This window comes from Oryctolagus cuniculus, chromosome 10 (assembly GCF_051225735.1).
Source record: "Oryctolagus cuniculus isolate XC-2025 breed Fujian yellow rabbit chromosome 10, ASM5122573v1, whole genome shotgun sequence".
Taxonomy (NCBI): Eukaryota; Metazoa; Chordata; class Mammalia; order Lagomorpha; family Leporidae; genus Oryctolagus; species Oryctolagus cuniculus.
This window is the reverse complement of record NC_142876.1, coordinates 45225150-45243054: the sequence shown is the minus strand read 5'-3', so window position 1 is coordinate 45243054 and position 17905 is coordinate 45225150. Positions and strand designations below refer to the sequence as shown.

Below are 17905 nucleotides of genomic sequence, written 5' to 3'. Positions count from 1 at the left end.
AATCTAAACTAAAAATGTAAGAAAAGTTTTTGACCTTTTTCTCTCTCATCCTTTTCTTTTAAAGTTTGGAAAGGTGCCAGCTCGAAGCTTGGAAAGATGACTTTTCCTCCAATGGCTTCTCTGAGCCCCCAGGTTTACTCCTGAAGGGTGTCTTAAGTGTTATCTGCAGCTGCACCTGTGTTCTGGAGGCTGGCTGCAGGTTATAGGTCATCTGTATTGGGCCAACACGCTGTAAACTCCTGCACCCTCTCTGTCTTTGGGGTATCCTGGTGCCCGGCCCACATCGGAGCAGCCAAGAGCTGGTGAACGTTGCTGTTGTTCCAAGTGTTCCCTCCAGAATTCAGCAGTTGCCCATGTGATAGAATGAAAAAGGTGGGACCTTTAGGAGGTGATTGGGCCACGAGTGCTCCTCCCTCATGAAGGGGGTTAGGACGCCTATAAAAGAGGTTGCCTGCGCAGCGTCTGGCTACGCTTATCTGGCGAGGCTCATCCACGTGTGAGAGAGGCACAGTGCTGTCCTTTGTGCCCTTCTGCCGTGTGAAAACACCTCGGGAAGGCTGTCACCTGACAACTGATGCTGGTTCTTGGATGTTGATCTCCCAGTTTCCAGAACGGTGAGAAAATAAGTTTCTGTTCTTTTTTTTTTTTTTTTTAGCTTTTATTTAATGAATATAAATTTCCAAAGTACAGCTTATTGATTTCAATGGCTTCCCCCCCATAACGTCCCTCCCACCCACAACCATCCCCTTTCCCTCTCCCTCTCCCCTTCCATTCACATCAAGATTCATTTTCAATTCTCTTTATATACAGAAGATCAGTTTAGCATACATTAAGTAAAGATTCAACAGTTTGCTCCCACACAGAAACATAAAGTGAAAAATACTGTTTGAGTACTAGTTATAACATTAAATCTCAATGTACAGCACACTAAGGCCAAAGATCCTACATGAAGAGTAAGTGCACAGTGACTCCTGTTGTTGACTTAACAAATTGACACTCTTGTTTATGGCATCAGTAATCACCCTAGCCCCCTGAGTTCACTGACTCTGATCATATTTAGACAAGGCCATGGTCAAAGTGGAAGTTCTCTCCTCCCTTCAGAGAAAGGTACCTCCTTCTTTGATGACCCGTTCTTTCCACTGGGATCTCACTTGCGGAGATCTTTCATTTAGGTTTTTTTTTTTTTTTTCCCCAGAGTATCTTGGCTTTCCATGCCTGAAATACTCTCATGGGCTTTTCAGCCAGATCCGCATGCCTTAAGGGCTGATTCTGAGGCCAGAGTGCTGTTTAGGACATCTGCCATTCTATGGGTCTGCTGTGTATCTCACTTCCCATGTTGGATCGTTCTCTCCCTTTTTGATTCTATCAGCTAGTATTTGCAGACACTATTCTTGTTTATGTGATCCCTTTGGTTCTTAGTCCTATCATTATGATCAATTGTGAACAGAAATTGATCACTGGGCCTAGTGAGATGGCATTGGTACGTGCCACCTTGATGGGATTGAGTTGGAATCCCCTGGTATGTTTCTAACTCTACCGTTTGAGGTAAGTCAGCTTGAGCATGTCCCGAATTGCACATCTCTTCCCTCTCTTATTCCCACTCTTATATTTAACAGCGATCACTTTTCAGTTAAGTTTCAGCACTTAAGAAGAATTGTGTATTGATTACAGTATTCAACCAAAAGTATTAAGTAGAACAAACAAAAAAAAATACTAAGAGGGATAACATATTAAGTTGCTCATCAACAGTCAGGGTGAGGGCTGATCGAGTCACCGTTTCTCATAGTGTTCATTTCCCTTTAACAGGTTTCCTTTTTGGTGCTCAGTTAGTTGTCACCTATCAGGGAGAACAAGTGGTATTTGTCCCTTTGGGATTCGGTTCATGTACAATGTAATACTTTATCCATTTTAGTATTTTTTTTTGTTCTAGTACCATTGGTTGAACTCTGTAATTAACACACAATTATTCTTAGGTGTTTAAATTTTAACTGAAAAGTGATCCCTGTTAGGAATTTGGAAAACATTATGCTGAGTGAAATAAGACAAGTTTCTGTTCTTTTACGTGACCCACTCTCAGATATTCGACCGTAGCAGCAGTAAACAGATGAAGAGCAATGTTCCTTGCAGGTGAGTTCAGCTGTGCTTGAGGAGAGCTGGGTAGGGCTGTTTTGTCCCCATGACTTAACTTTACACTCTGCTCCCCAGTCCTGATTCTCTTCCCTGCTCTGTTTTTTTCCCCACAGCAATCATCAATTTCTAACACTCCACATACATATTCACTTCTGTTTTTCTCCGTCTACTCACAGAAATTTTTGCTTGTTTGGTTCTCTGCTTTATCTCCCAAAAGGTCACTTAAAACAGTACCTGGAGGCAATCAAACAGTCATTGAGTGAGAAATTGCTGTCATGATGTTCATTCACTCGTTCATTCAAGAACTGTCCACTAAAGTGTGCCCAGTGCTATGGTAAATGGTGACAAGGAGGTTTTGTTCACGTTCTGAGTTAGTGGTTTAGTGCCATTTTCTCTACATTCTAGGTCCTATTGCATTTTTCTCCCCAGTAGGGTCATTGTGTCTACTGCAGTTGTAGGTCTGTCCTGTGGCAATGTCTTCCTCAGCCAAGAGCAGAGCGGGGCAGCTCAAAGTATGGGCCCCATCCCAGCAGTGGGAACATTGCCTGGGAAGCTAAACAGACATCCATCGCGTCTCATTGTAGAACAGCGAAATCAAACTCTGGGTGGGGGCCTTCCAGGTGATTGATACATTCCCCAAGACTGAGAACCACTGTGATAGAGGATCCAGTTCTAAAGCCATCGCATGAGTCTTTTTGAGCAAGAAACCTGGGGCTTCTGATATGGAAATTCAATGGTTAAATTTACTTTCTATGGCATATTGCACAGAAGGTATAAGGAACAAGAGACAATAAAAAGCATTTGAACTATTTTCCTATTGCAGCTGAATCAAATCGCCACTGATCTAGTGGCCTGCGACAACATACAGTGTTCTCAGGGTCCTGGAGGTCAGGGGTCTGAAACTTGGGCTGAAGTCAAGAAGTCGGCAGGGGGTGCTCTTCAGAAGGCTCTAGAAGCTGCCTGCGACTTTGGCTTGTGGCACTTTGCTCCATTTTTCAGAGATGGCAGCACACAATCTTCAAAACTCTGTTACTTGCTGGCCATCCCGCTTCTCTGTTTTACTTGCCAGAATCCTTGTCACTATATGGAAGCTCCCCAGCTAATCTGGGACAATCGCCCCATCTCAACAACCTTAATTTGATCACAGCTGCAAGCTCCCCTTTGCCATGCAAAGTACCATATTCACAGGTTCTAGGGATTGGGGTGTGAACATCCCTGGGGGCCCTTGGTGTCCACAACAGATTCATTAGGTAGAATACGTGCGGAGCAGCTTGTGTGTTAAGAACGCCTGCCTTGAGAATGTCTAAGCAATTGTTTGAGGAGTAGCAATAGCTGCAATTACAGGGAGCTAGCCAGGGGGAAGGACTCTTAAGATCTATTAAAAATCCATTAAAATGAAACAATTTATGTGGTTAGTCATAATACAGACAGATACTCCCATTTATTATATTTATGGGGCTGAAACTGGAGCAGGGGTCAGTTCCAAGGGCAGGTGGGATGGGTAATTGGATTGGGGTTGACATAGCTAGAATTATATGAGGGGTGCTAGGCAGGCTCCTCTAGTCTGAAGTTCCTCCAGTGATGTTAGTGAACACTGTATCTGATCACCTTTGTGTTTAAAGTGGGGAGAGACATCTAGAGAGGACCATTTTGAGTCAAGGCCTGAGCCAGTTCTTTGCTTCAGGGTAATGTGTGAAATTCAGTTACAATGAACTTGATTGATTACCTAGAAGAAGAAAAGCTACAAGCATGGAAGTCCAAGGCTCTGTTTACTAGCAGTAGGCTTAGTTTCCTGCTCTGTAACATTCAGTTAATTATTCTTACATCATAAAATGATTGTGTGAATTAAAAGACATAATGCAACTGAAGCACTTAGCACAGAGCTTGGAACACAGTTAATTGTTCAGTAAGTGCTGTACTTACTCGTGTATTACCGTCATGGTTATTATAAATGGAAAATCCTTTGAGGAAGCTAAGTGGGAATACTATTGCTTTGCTTTCGTTGCTTAAAGGCTGAGCATGTGTAAGTTTTTATTTAGCAATCCCTTATGCAACTCCATTTCTTCCTTCACCTACCCCTGCCTTGAGGTGAGGAGGAAGAGCTCCACAAATCAAGAAAGGCAAGAGATCCATGAATGGAGTTGGTGGAGAGAGTTATGCCACACCTTGGCTGAGGTCAAAGAACACTCCCCAACCTGTGATGGAGCTGTCATCTTTGCACAGTGCCCACCACACATGGGAGTTCAATAAATGTTCATTGAATGAATGCTGTGTCATCGTGGTGAGGTCCGACTGTGTTCTTGGGTTAAGGTATCCTTATGTATAAACTGAGTCTTTGGGTGACCTCCACTTCTGCATTCAAATATCTGGGACTAAATTTCATCTCAGATAATTTTCTTTGAGATGTTTCCTGATGCTGGCAAGACAAGATTTACTCCTTGGTAACTACACTTGCTTTAGATTTTTCTGGGTCACTTTTGACTGCTCTAAAAATCACTGTATATGCTGGTATGCTTTACTGTAGCTCATTGAAGATAGATTATATTTTGTTCCTCTTCATATTTCCTGGAGCAGAGTAGGTGTTTAATAAATGACTCAAAATGATGGGCAGGTTCAGTAGGGGTTTTAGTTGGGGAAATCTTAGTATATGGTGTTGAATGGATCATTATCATGGATGATTAAGTGCAACGGGAGGCAGAGTGGATGGCTGAGAGGCTGACGTCTCAGACGTTAGAGTGAACTGTGTGTTGGTTTGTGGTGGTGATGAGGGTGATAAGTAGAGAGGATTTTAAAGACAAGGAGTCGAGGGAGAAAAAGTATCAACAAGCGTACACTGGAAGGAGAGTGGAGTTGTGCATTTTCTCAAACTCAAAATGTCTAGATCGTTACTCGGCTTCGTCTCTCCCGTGCGGTTTCTGAGGAGTTGTGCTACACTTTTTTCTTCTCTTTGTTCCAAGAGTGAGTTCTTTACATGTAGTGTTGACTTTGTTCTCTCTTGACTCCTGTTCCATAAATGACACAGCTTTTGTTTTTCCACTTCACCCGTATGTTCTAGGCTGGCTCCTTCTGTTTTCATCAAATGTGCCCAAGTAGTCCCTCCTCTTAAATTATCCCTTTTGTTAACTTTGTTGTCCTTTGAGGTTTTTCTCTTAATCATTGTTTTTCTTTCACTGCTAATTGGTTGTTTACATTACTGTCTCCATCCTTAATCAGTTTAGTAGTATTGCTGCTGAAACTGAAATGTGATCGATTTTTCTTTTTTTTAAAGATTTGAGAGGCAGAATTAAAGAAGTGCTGATTCACACCCCAAATGACTGCAACAACCTGGGCTGGGCCAGGCTGAAGCCAGGATCCAGAAGTCTCTTCTGGGTCTCCCACGTGGGTGCAGGGGCACAAGCACTTGGGCCATCCTATGCTGGTTTCCCAAGCACATCAACAGGGAGCTAGATCAGACGTAGAGCAGCTGGGGCTTGAACCAACACCCACATGGGCTGCAGGCTCTGCAGGCTGTGGGTTTAACTCATTGAGCCATAGCGCTGGTCCCTATCTGTGATCTTCTAATCATAAAATATATCATTCCTTAGTGCATAGCCCACTAAATTCTTTTCCCAAGAATGATTTTTCCAGGGATGGTGCTGTGGCACAGTGGGTTAAGCTGCCATCTGCCATGCTGGCATCCCATATGGGTGCCGGTTCGAGTCCTGGCTGCTCCAGTTCCAATCTAGCTTCCTGCTAATGTGCCTGGGAAAGTAGCAGAGGATGGTCAAGTCCTTGGGACCCTGCACCTACATGGGAGAACCTGGAGGAAGCTCCTGGCTTGGGCCTGACCCAGTCCTGGCTATTGTAGCTGTTTGGGGAGTAAACCAGCAGATGGAAGATCTGTCTCCCCTATGTCTCTGTAACTCTGACTTTCAAATCTTTACAAAATGATACAGAAAAAATTTCTAAGAATTTTTTCCACAATTGCATATCCTCTTTATTACAATTCAGTCTTGTGCTACTGACTTTTGATGAACACATCATTAGCATTTCTAGCTACAAATATTATCTCAATTAAATATTTAATGAGTGGTTATTATGGACTAGAGCCATAAGGGGAAAAAAGTGGTAAGTCAAAACAGTAGGACCTTGGCCTTAGTGGATACTGAGTATTAACTGATGGGTGAGACAGTCGATTCATCACCCAGGTGATGTGTCATTGGTATCGGGAAATGGGCTCAGGGCAACCTTTCTCTGGAGGTGTTATGTCAGGAAGTTTGCTCCTGTGGAAGGCCATTGGAGAGCTGAGGGTTATCCAGGAGTTAAGCAGGTTAAGGGGAGAGTAGAAGAGTAGTCATGTACAGTGAACAACGTGTTCAAATTGCCCTTGGACGGAGGAAGTGAGAAGAGTAAGAGGGACATAAAGGCATGTTGGTGGAGTGGGGAGCACTAGGGTGTGCCAGGAGGGAGACAATGGCACTGGATCCCCAGGACTTTGTACCGCATGATAAAGGGTGAAACAATGGGAGTGGGTGTGGTAATTGAAGATTCTAAGCAGCTTGATGGCAAAATCAAATTCATGGTTTGAAAAGATTGTTCTGGCTGTAATAGTGTAGACTAGAGAGGAGTAGAACAGGTGGGGCTTATCAGCCAGCCTCTGAGGTTTTAAATAGTCTAAGCAAGACATGATGGTAGCTTGAACCAAAGTGAAGGTGAAGGGTGAAATAACTGCTATAACAGTGTTCAGAACACAAAAACCATCAGGAAGACTGGCATTACTTTTATTTATTGGTAAATACCTTCAGACATACTCCACTATGGCAATGGTGTGCAACAAGTACACTACTTCAGTCTTTCCTCTCCACCAAATCTGGTTTCCTCTCCTAGCATTTGTCATACTGCACCACTCATTGATGTGTTTGTCTTTCTTCTGCAATGGTCTTTAGATTCCTTAAGTATGGACAGTGTATTAAATGGGTTGTTCTCAAACTTGAGCACAGAGGGACTGGGGCTTTTATTTAAATACATTTTCTGACTCTAGTAATGAAGTGGGGTTTGAGATGATTGCCATTAAGAGCCAGGTGTTGACAATGCTTGTGGTGCAAGGGGATTACTATAGGTGGAAAAGTCTTTATTCTGATTTTCACAATTTCAGTGTCTAGAGAGTATCTGGTAAATAACAGATTCTTGACAAATGTCTACTAAATGAAAGTCTAGTCTACTTTTCCAAACTCATCTGCTAATATTTCCCTTCATGTACCTAAATCCTAGATCACTATATTAGTATCGCCCTCAGTTTCCAGTTTCCTATGTCAATTTCCTAGCTTTCCATGCTATTCTCACCTGAAGAACTTACTTTTATCTAATGTTCAAAGCAATTTTGCAAATCCATCTCAAATAGCATATCCTCTAAAGCTTTCTCAGTTCTAGAGAAGTAATTTTTCCCTCCTACTTAATTCTTTTCTCCATAACAGACAGAAGAGCAGCATATCCACCTTTCTTAATTCACTGTTGAATGTTATGTTTGCTCCCATTCAAATCTTGATCCATTTGCTATCTTCCAACCCCAAAATCTTCAGATTCTGCTTTAGGGGGAAGAGAGCCTAAATCTCTTGTTCTCGAGTGAGTGAATGTGTGTATGCGTGTTGTGTGTAGTCAGTAACTGCTCAGAACAAATGAATCAATGAACATGGATGAATGAGTAAGGCAAACTTTGTGAAAAGAGATAAGATTTCAGCTTCTGTTTTTGAATTCTCATATTTGGTGTAGTTCAAGGGAAATAGCAACTATTACACATACCTTCTAGACTCTAGATAGGCCAGTGAGTAACTGGGAAAATTTAGAGAAGGACGAGAGATAAGTTTGATCAAATTTAGGCAGGATTTTGTTTTTGATATTTAAGGTGTGAAAATAGCAAGGTATGTCATCGTGTCACATCTCTGTCCTTGTTCAGCCTACTCAGAAGATATAATCTCCCTGAATCATCTTGACACCTGTTTTTGTGAAAATACTCCATGCGAATATAAAAACCAGTGTTCCAGAGGATGATGAAGTGTTTTAATCTGCAGTCGTCTAACCAAAGGTCAGGGAAATTGGGAGTCTTCTGAACACAGTGACATTGTTCCTTGGGGTATAGTATCTCAAGTTCTAGAAATAAGTACAACTTTAATCTCGGAATACAGCAACAGGAGAATGTGTCAGACAGTTGATGTAAATTCATATGCAAAAAACCCAATTGTGCAATATCTTAAAGTTTTGCACAAAAATAAACTTTTAATTCCATTTGCCATGAGTTTTTGAAGGATCCTCATATAAACTGGGAATATATTTTTAAGTTAATAATTCTATCAACCTTATTTTTGTTTTATAAATAAGACTAATGGTTCAAATTTTAAAGGAAAAATACTCTACTGTTGGCTTATTTCTTAATTGTATTCATGCAAAATTGACCAACTTTCCCACTGAAGCTTAGACATGTTTAGTATCTGAAATCTGAGCAAAGTGAACAATGTTATTTAGTAGATCAAAGTTCAACTCTTCACATTATTTGCTTATTGAAAATGAACGAAAGGTTAGTTTTCTTAAGGTTAAACTTGTCACCATTCTGAATTAGTTGGCGCTAACTTAATGGGTTTTCCACATGCATCCATATCTTCAGTTTGGTTTTCCATGCTAGCATTGCTGATCAGATGGGCAAGGTGAAATCAGATATGTATGCAAATAGCATACTTTGTAAATACCTCACATGACTCCTTTGCCTTTGTCTTCAGAGATAATGTACAAAGGGAAATGGAGAGCTGGTAAATTGGATCATTTTATTTTTCTTTGAAATAGAGAAATGTATTTACTTCAGCTTCTCCATTAGGAAAAAGAGTTGAGTCATAAGTGATCAAGACTTGCCAATGTTTTGAAAAGCACATCTATCAAAACATTAAACTGAGCAGGGTTCAAAGCATTGAGAAATACTGACGAGGCAGACAGAAGGCTGACTGGAAAAGGGAGGCTGATTTAGATTGTAAGTCCAACAGTGTACTTTGGGCTGTCTTTTTCTGAGGGTTTTTCCAAGAGTTCAGGTAGGTCCATTCTTGCTATTCCTCTCTCCCCAGCTCACCACATCCTTCTATCTATTTGCCCTTAATTTTTATGAGGTGCTACTTGGGAAATTATCAAGATAAAAATGTTCCCTGCCTCTTGGCACAAGCACAGTTGTGGGTTTACTCCTTGCTTTCTCTACGTCCCACTCCTGCCTGCCTCTGCACCCACCACTTCCTGCCCTTGCCTTTCTCCTTGCTGAGGAGCTCAGTTCTTCTAGCTCTTTCCTATCCACTCCTCATCTCCCACAGCTGGCCTTGGCTCTTTAGTAGGGCTTCATGAGAGAGTTGTTAGCAACCAAAATAATGCGTACTGCTGTACTTATGATCTGGGGACTGATGTGTTCCCTCCCTCAAAATCACCCCCCCCCCACCTCATCTAAAGGAACTATTGTTTTTCTGTTCTCTTGCTTAAACTTTGACAGAGTGACCTCCCATCCCTGGTTCATTGCCCAAATGCCAGCAAGAAGCTGGGAGTAGGGGACTCAGTCTTGATGGCCACATGGGCGGCAGGAACCCAATCACTTGAGCCATCATCTGCTGCTTTCCAGGGTCTGCATTAGCAGGAAACTGAAGTCAGGAGCAGAAACTTGGCATCAAATCAGGCACCCTAATTTGGAACTCAAGTGTGAAAACCACTAGGCCACATGTCTGCCCTGGAACCACTGTTTTTTTTTTTTTCCCCCAAAGGATGGGGGCATTTTTTTAGCATACATCACCTACAGTGAAAAATGACATCTTAGGGTGGGAGGGACGTTATGGGGGGGAAGCCATTGTAATCCATAAGCTGTACTTTGGAAATTTATATTCATTAAATAAAAGTTAAAAAAATAATAAAAAAATTTTGATTCAATTATAGGAGTGTGTTTCTCAAAAAAAAAAAACCAGGTCTTTTTCCTCTATGTATTGGTTGATGTTTTCCTTTCTTTGTTCACCCTTGGTTTTTCTGTTCATCCTCTGCAGATGTTTTTGTTTTTTACCCACTTCTTCCAAACTTTGCGATTTGACTTTCAAAGTCTAGTTTTCAGTGAGGCAAATAAATAAATAAAAAGCTTGTTTATTATTCTGTCATTATTGCTTTATCATCATGGCATGAAATAGTGAATAATGAGGCTGCGAACACCCATTTTATGGGCCTATTGCAATCTTCTCTGTATAATTAATATCTATCATTAGATGAAAGTCGTGTCATTTGCAATTTGATGCAGCTTTCTTTAGAATTTCTTGATGACTCCAAGGTAGTTTATATGCTGGTGCACCTGTTGCTTGTAATCAGGTTTTATTAGATAAATAGGCATCTAGCCTTTTGTATGTTCTCCTTCTCCACTCATCTTCTCAAAGGGCCACTTACAGTGGTGAGAAACAGCCTTGTTATAGCTTCTTTGCATAATAAGACCAGCTCTCCTTTCTTGCCTCCCACCAGAAGGAAATATTGCATCTGTCTCACTATAAGGGCATTCATGCTGGATGGCCTGTTATAAAGCACAGAAGTTGGAGGCACATAAATCTAACACACGCTCATAAAAAGGACATGTCTTAGACTCAGCTTCCGGCACTCTGCTTGAACTCTGTATTATCCTATTCCTGAAAAACGTGAGCTGTTGGCATTAAAAACACAACTTCTTATAGTAGTTGCTTATCTCTTTGCTTAATTACATAGAAAAAGCCAGAGAGATTGGATTACACATTCACAAGGTTGAAGTTTACATGGGATTCTGCTCTTTTTCTTTGTCTTAGTTCCAAGGTAGCTAAGGTTGTTGTTAATCTCATGTATCATGACAACACTGCCCCGTGAATTCCAGTGTCCTCAGAAATACTTGTCATTGCTCACAATGGGCCAAAGGCGCCCATGAGCTCATGCACAAGTGTACAAATCCATCACCACTGCTGAACTAGCAATTCCAATGGCATGCCCTCCTGATGGCAGGTCAAGGGCCCTGGCCTCACCCATGAAGGATGGCCCGTTTCCTTGTCTGGCAGAGGGCTCCCCTGACCCAGAACGTCGAGGAGTGAGCTCACTCTAAAACGCAGAAGGGCTGAATACTAAATGCCCTCCTACCACCCACACAGTTCATTGCACAATTTCCTTATTTATACAACCCCAGAGCCTGCCTCCTTTTCTTAAGCTGCAAGGTTTCACTGGTGCAATAGTTAAGAGGAATGAGACAATGAGCTAATGGATGTTTCTGTGAACATCAATTAACTGGTATTATGTGTCTGTGAGTGAGGAGGATTCTCCAAATTAGATTCCAGCGACTGATTCTATGTTAGGTAGTTTCTTTTTTCCTTTTTGTTTGTTTCACAAACATTTTGTGCCTTTACATACTTGAAGAAATTTCTGCCATGTTTTTGTTAAACAGGGATTTTTTTTTAAAATAAAGATTTAGTTAATTACTTGAGAGTTACAGGGTGAAGAATGGAAGGAGGGAGAGGTCTTCCATCCTCTGGTTCACTCCCCAATCTGAATAACTCCATGACCCAAAGCCAGGAGCTTCTTCCTGTTCTCCCATGTGGGTACAGGAACCCAAGCACCTAGGCCATCTTCTACTGCCTTCCTGGGCCATAGAGAGCTGGATCAGAAGAGGAGCAGCCGGGATATGAACCTGTGCCTCTGGCAGAGTGCTAGCCTACTCTGCCACAGCAGGACAGGGATTCTTGGGAATGCTTCTAGGGAAAAGAGTACATTAGGTGGCTAAGAGTACCTGGGTCTTAATGTGCTTTCTTTACACACTAAATAAGTAGACTTGGAACAAGTTGCTTAGTATGTCTAACCCTGGGTTTTCATCTCTAAAGTGGGAAAAATGTTACCCATCTCAAGAGAGTGTCCATGTAACATATCATATGAGTATGATGCCAGGAAGCTGGAGTATAGGAGATAAACACAAGTGTTGAATCCTGAATTTGTTCCTGAAGCCTACATGATGTTAGGTAAATACTTAACCTCTCCAACTTCAGTTACTGTCTTTGTTCCCATAACACAAGGATAACTACTCCTACAGTATTTCAGTTAAAGAGTAAATGAATGGCCGGCGGCGCGGCTCACTAGGCTAATTCTCCGCCTGCGGCGCCAGCACACCGGATTCTAGTCCTGGTTGGGGCGCCGGATTCTGTCCCGGTTGCCCCTCTTCCAGGCCAGCTCTCTGCTGTGGCCCGGGAAGGCAGTGGAGGATGGCCCAAGTTCTTGGGCCCTGCACCCTCATGGGAGACCAGGAGAAGCACCTGGCTCCTGGCTTCCGGATCAGCGCGGTGTGCTGGCCGCATTGCACTGGCCGCGGTGGCCATTGGAGGGTGGACCAACGGCAAAGGAAGACCTTTCTCTCTGTTTCTCTCTTTCACTGTCCACTCTGCCTGTCAAAAAAAAAAAAAAGATTAAATGAAGTGATATCTTTGAAATTCCTGGTAGAGGCCAGCATTGTGGCACAGCGGGTTAAACCACTGCTTGCAACACTGACATCCCATGTTGGAGTGCCCAATCCAGCACCTTGCTGGAAATGCAGTGAGAGATGACCCAAGTACTTGGGTCCCTGCCACCCATCTGGCAGACCTTGATGGGGTTCCTGGCTTTGGCCCAACTCAGCCCTGGCTATTGTGAGCATTTGGAGAGTGCACCAGCAAATGGAAGACCTCTCCCTGTCTCTCCTTCTCTGTCACTGTTTGCTTTTCAAATCATAAATGAAACCCTAGCATGTATCCTAGGTGACCAATAAATGCTAGCTTTCTTAAATTGTTAGAAATACGGTAAAAACTGAAAACCATGAACTCTGAATAGACTTGAAACCTAACAATGGTTAGGTTGAAACCTAACAATGATGTGACTCTCCTTGTACAAGTTAAACAGTTTGTCTAATAAATTATTAGGTCACTGTGAAAATTAAATGAAAATGGGTATTTATATAAAGGTCAATAAAAATTCTCTTTGGGCAAAAGTAAAAATTCTTTCATTGGCCAAAAAGTAAGACTTCTTTTAAAAACAAAAAACATAACCAAAAAAAGCAAGCACATAGAACTTGTTAACAAAAGAGTTTGCTAATAAAGGACTAGCGCCTTTTATCAGAGAGAAAGGAGCATCCACTAGACCAAATACCCATTGCTCTTCAGAGCTATTCTTCAGGTAGAGAGGATTATTAACACACTTAGTGGGTGAGCATTAAGAGATAATTGAGGGTTGGAAGTGCCATGTAAGAAAAACTTGACTATTTGTAACTTACCTTATTTGAGAGAAATCTTCCATATGATGGTTCAATCTTCCTTCCCCTTCAATGCCCAGAACAGCCAGGGCTGGAGTAGGCCAAAACCAGGAGCCGAAACTTGGTCCACATCTCCCAAGGGGGTGGCAGGGAACCCCGACCTGAGCCATCACTTGCTGCCTCCCAGAGTGTGCATCAGCAGGAAGGAGCTGGAATTGGGAATACAGCTGAGACGAGAATACAGGCCCTCTGATAGCGCTGCAGGCATACCGCGCAATGTCATAATTGCGGCACTAAGTACCTACCGCTGAGTCTCTTTCCGATACACTTTTTCAAGAGGAGGAACCCAGAGACAGCTGCTGGTTTCACAGATAAATATTTCAAAGGCGGAAAAAAAACAACTCTCCCCTGGAGTCTCTGCTAGTCAGAGGAGCCTGGCTTCCGGAGACACACAGACATCTAAGCTCACAAAAGGTCAAGGGGACTGAAGCAGCCTCATCCTTCCAGGGCTTGCTTGGTCCTGGAAATTTCCCACTTTAAGTGGAACTTGAGACCTTATTGAGAAACCCCACATTTGAGACCCCTTCTTTTAAAAAATGTTCTATGAAATTAGAGGGAGTTCCCATAATTGGTCACTGTTATCAAACAAAACCAACATGAATTCTCACCAGACAAGAGTATAAGTGTCCTCTGGCCAAAAGAAATCCAGTAAATCCACAGCCAGGAAGTTGAGGGGCTGAGATTGATTTTGTTAGACTCCTATAGTTTCTCACTTCAACTTTTTGAATACAATTTAAACAACAAAAACCATCTACAGTTCCCCTTGGGTTCTCGCTCTGAAGTTGTGAAGAATTTTAATGAATGTTATTTATACTCTATCTCCTGGAGTCACAATCAACCCCCAGACATTTATTTCCATACACTGTATTCCCAGGGCAGTAAGAGAATCTTCAAGTTCTGCGGTAAGGGAAGGCTTGAAACTTAATGGGCCTCTCAGAGTAGGGACACCAAGGCTTCCAAAACTGAGTTTTGAATGAGACACAGCTGGGCCTTGAGCTGGAATCTGTACTTGTGGCATTTTTGGATGGGTAAAACGTGAGGTTAGTGGTAGCTCCATCTGAAAAGTGTGATTGTTTACATGTGAACAGTCATCAGCTCATTCTTAAGAATTTAGGAGTGAGAACTGGCTGAAGGCTCACCACTCAGAGGATAGCATGAGTATTTGGGCTTAGTGTTCTTCAGCCGCCTTTTCTGCAGGATGTGTTTCCTTTTCCTTGTGTCATCGTGCTAGTTACACATCTTTGAATTCTGTCATTTATTATCTGAATTTCTCCACAGACATTTTGATGGCAGTTTTTTGTTTGGGTAAGTTCTTAGTTTCTTCTTGTGTCCCGTCTATCATCCAATTTCTTTCTCCTCTGCCTTTCTATGTCCTTTCTCTAAACTCCCTCAATAGCTAGTGCTGAGCCAAATTGAAGCCGGGAGCCAGGAATTCAATCCAAGTCTCCTATATAGTAGCAGAGACAGAACTACTTGAACCATCACCTGCTGCCTCCCTCTGCATTGGAAGCAGAACAGAGACTATGATACGAGATGTGGGCGGCTAAACTATACTACTGGTGACCTGGGCAGTAGGCAACACGCCTACCCCCAGACATGTATTTTACATGAAATGCCATGTATAGGATGAGGGGAAGTTGACTCTAAAATGAAAGGGGTATTTCAAATCAAACAGTGTGAATTGTCCTAAGTCCCAATACCACCCTGTTCTGTGAGTGCTAGCCTTTATTCAAATGTTAATTCTTGTCTCCTTAAGTGATACATGCTCACTGTAAGCTACAGTGAAACTAAATCAAAGTTCTCATTTAAAGGTTGACAGTTCTTTCTCCTAAATTCTACTCCCTAGGGACAATCTCTTGTAAGACATTTACATGGCCTTTCAGACTTCAAAACACATGTACAAACACGTATGTGAACATTTTGTTTTCAAACAGCATTTTTCTAGATAAAGCGTTCTTCAATGTAATGATTCTACTTCCTGTATCAGACTTTGCTACACTCAGCTGATAAAGTTCTACCTCCTAGTATTCAGTCAAGTACACAGTATTCTGTATGATGAGTTGTAATTTATTTACCCATTCTGACTCAGACACTTGGGTTATCTGTGTTATATTAAATGGTGCTGCAATTGACATCCTTATGGAAATCTCTTTGCCTTCTTGCATGTCTAAAAGAAATGTTCCGGAGATAGAATGGCTTGGCTAAAGCTTGTGGATACTTGTGTTTTGTAGAAAGTGGCGGTCACTTCCTTAAAACGTCCTATCGCCCTCCTAAGGATGGATGAGTGTGTCCATTGCCCTACACTCTCTTCTCAAAATGGGGTGGGGTGTTATTGAGTCATGCAAATGCTTCCGAGATGCAATTTCCTATTATGATTTATATCTACACGCCTACCTTTCTTTCTCACACCAGTGAGAAGGTGATTTAGTGAGGCAGGAGGGAAGAAGAGCAACAAGCAAACAGAGAAGCCAGATGGACAAAGGGTCTGAAGTTCTCTGCCTGCTTGATGTCCCTGGTTTGTGGGGAAGGCAGTAGATGAGAAGCCTGAGGGTGGCTGGGCGAGGCTGGACCCTCCTGCTTTCTGGATGCTTTGTGAATCACAGCAGGAGGGGCCATCTGGGGCCAGTGGAGGCATCAACACAGAGATGCTGCCAGTAGCAGCACTTCAGCTCCTTGGGGCTTCACTTCCTGCCTTTTACATGATTGGGGCTGGGTGGGCAAGGGGTGAGGGATGGTACCAACTGCACCAACTCACCTATTCAACTGCACTGACCACAAAGCACTCGGCATGTTGCCGCTGAAGGAGAGCAGATGAGTGCCAAAGAAGCGGAATAACTCCTTCTGCCTGCCCCCTGGGAACCACTCTTGGCACCGTCTGCATCGATTATGGCGAAACTAAGTAAACAGTGGGGTGACATAGTTTTACCTTTCATTTTAACTCTAGGATTCCTGAGGTCAGGGCCATGTCTGTCTATCCCTGTAGTACAGTCACAGGCACAGGTGTTTCAAAACCTGCAGGAGCACACCTCCCATTTGCTTCCTTCTCCACAGATGCCTGAAGACTGATATCACCGAGTAGAAATTGTCAGGTAAGTGATGCTTTAGGAAAAACCCATACACTTTATCGTTTAGAGCAGATTTAGGTTCGCAGAGACGATGAGTAGGAAGTACAGAGTTCTCATTTACCCCACCTAGCACGGGCGTGGACACGCCCATTAGCAACGTCCCATGCCGGGTGAATGTTTATTACAATGGAGGAGCCTTCACTGGCCCTTCCTTACCACCCAAAGTCCACGTTGTACATTCACTGGGGCTCACTCTGGGTTTTACACATGGCAGGGTTAAGACAAACATGGAACCATGCACATTTGCTGTTATAGTCTCAACAAAATAGCTTCACTTTCTTGACACCTTTAAGGGTTTTAATTGAGAGTCAGAGAAAGAGCTTCTACCTGCTGGTTCTACCCAATGGCCAAAGCTGAGCCAGTCCAAAGGCAGGAGCCAGAAGCCTCTTCTGGGTCTCCCACGTGGGTGCAGGGGCCACCCACGTGGGATGCCAGTGCTGCAGGCATCCACTTAGCCTACTAGGCAACAGTGCTGGCTCCGACAACACCATCTTTAAAATATTTTTTTTCCCCAGACGTGAGGACGCATATACTGGGGGAAGGGTTTCTGTTAAAGCTGGAAGCAAGTGCCTTTCACAGTTACAGTTCTGGAGACCTAGTAGTTTCAAAGATTGCTGCGTTCAAATTACTAACAAAACCAAACTCGGGCAGAGAGGTGACTGGTTAGGAAGGCACAGCCATGGATCTCGGCTGTCCTCGGAAAGAGGCCCTCCACCCGAGGAGAAATCGGGTGCAATTCAGTAGAGTCAAGGCCCACAGAAGACACATCTTCAACTACGTGGACAAGATTATTCAAGCCTTGAAAATCCAGTGAGGGAACAAGTCCCAGCGGGTGGGGACTGTGGCATAGCAGCAGTTCCACAGGGAGCTTATGGGATCCTGAGGTCAGTGACTGTCGGCTTATGGCACACAAGGGAAGATCTGTCCCTGGAAGTAGGGGATACATGAGGGCAGGAGTGTCCCGCAGGCCCACCCAGCCTTCTCACTTTAAGGTCAAGGTCGCCTCCTGCAGCAGCTTTGTGGGAACATTGGGCACAGTTAAAAAGCAAAAACCAAAACCTCAGTCTTCTTCCCCAGAAAGTCCACATCTGAAAACAAAGAGGGGCTGGTCAGGGTTCCCACCGTGAGCTCTGCCTGCCGTCCACGTCTGTCTGCACGTGACACGTGACGTCAGCCAGGTATGCTCTACCACAGCGCCCTAGCTCATGTCACTCACGGGGTGGCAAGTGAGCTAGAACGTCCTTTCTTGTAGCAGTAAAAGTCATTTCAAGTTTGAGGAGAAAGAACATGCTTGGTGTCTACAAGCAGAGGCCTTAAAGGGCTACAGGATGCC

The 17905-nt window shown here is 43.2% G+C and overlaps 1 long non-coding RNA gene across 2 annotated transcripts in view; it reads left to right on the top strand.

Annotated features, from left to right (window-relative positions):
* The first annotated feature begins 264 nt into the window (after positions 1-264).
* LOC127492391 (uncharacterized) overlaps positions 265-17905 on the top strand; it is a 107587-nt gene continuing 89946 nt past the window's right edge. For both annotated transcript variants that reach the window (XR_016215134.1, XR_016215133.1), the window contains exon 1: positions 265-614. This is a non-coding gene — a long non-coding RNA (uncharacterized LOC127492391). The remainder of the gene's footprint in view (positions 615-17905) is intronic.